Genomic DNA, 1,259 nt, shown 5'->3' on the forward strand with positions numbered 1-1,259 from the left:
TGATACTTTAGGAACAGTAACATATTACTGATGTAACCAGGGGCCACAAACTCATTTGTTTATGGAGGGAATGAGTTGGGCTGGATACAGGTGGAGGAAGAGAGAGGCTAAGTAACTTGCCTAAATTGAAGCAGCTGGTGTGTCAGAACCAGATGTGGTACCAAAGTCTTTGACCATATGTTCAGAAATCCTTCCATTGCACTAATAATTAGAGCACTAACAATTAGAGCACTAATAGTAGCCCTTATTTATTGAATGACAGCCGTATGTATCTTACACCCTTAACAGTTTATAAGCATTATCTTTAATCATCAAAATAACTTTGTTAATGAAAGGTGGTAACTTCATTTTTTTAGAAACTGGGTTGCAGAGAAGTTAAGTGATTTGCCCAAGATTCCACAGCTAGTAAATGGTAAATCAGAGTTCAAATCCAGACTTATCGATTTCAAAGTTCATGCCCTTTAGCTACACCATGCTGCCTCTTCCAGGAATGGAAGTTGAACTTAAGGGTTGTAGCTGAGTTTACATGCTTACCTCTCTTTCCAAGCTGGAGGAGGGAGAATTCAGCCCAGGGCTACATAGGAGAACACTGAAGGTAGCTGCAGGGTTTGTCCTGTTTCATAGTCCTGTGTGCAGCAGGATAGGGAAGTTAAACTAGGGACCTCACTATTAACATTTTCAAAACCTCAGAGCTAGCTGGAGAAGCCCTGTTATTGAAGAATACATTTTATTTTATTTTTTTGGCCACATGGCTAGTGGGGATCTTAGTTCCCTGACCAGGGATTGAACCCGGGCCCTCGTCAGTGAAAGCATGGAGTCCTAACCACTGGACAGCCAGGGAATTCCCATAGAATACATTTTAGAAAAGTTCAGAGACTACATTTAGGTTTTGGTCAGAACATGTTGCAATATTGCTACATTGATATTTCTAAGATATTGTGAGAAAAAAACCCTCCACTCTGATCAAGCTTCTGGAAACTAACCACACATTTTCAGTAAATACAGCACACTGAGGAACATGTTAAGCAAGCAAACTCCAGACTGTGGGCAACTACAGGACAATAACCTAGTTTCTTCAGCGAATAAAATGCAAGGAAAAAAAAAAGGGGAGGGAAAACCTATAGATTAAAAAAAAAAGACTTAAGAGATATATAAACAAAACACAATGCGTGGCTCTTGTTTGGCTCCTGATTTGAACAAACTAACTGGAAAGACATTTATAAGACAACCTGGGAAATTTGAACACTGACATTTGATAA

This window comes from Aethalodelphis obliquidens, unplaced genomic scaffold (assembly GCF_003676395.1).
Source record: "Aethalodelphis obliquidens isolate GAN/ISIS:26980383/991018 unplaced genomic scaffold, ASM367639v1 scaffold2, whole genome shotgun sequence".
Classification (NCBI taxonomy): domain Eukaryota; kingdom Metazoa; phylum Chordata; class Mammalia; order Artiodactyla; family Delphinidae; genus Aethalodelphis; species Aethalodelphis obliquidens.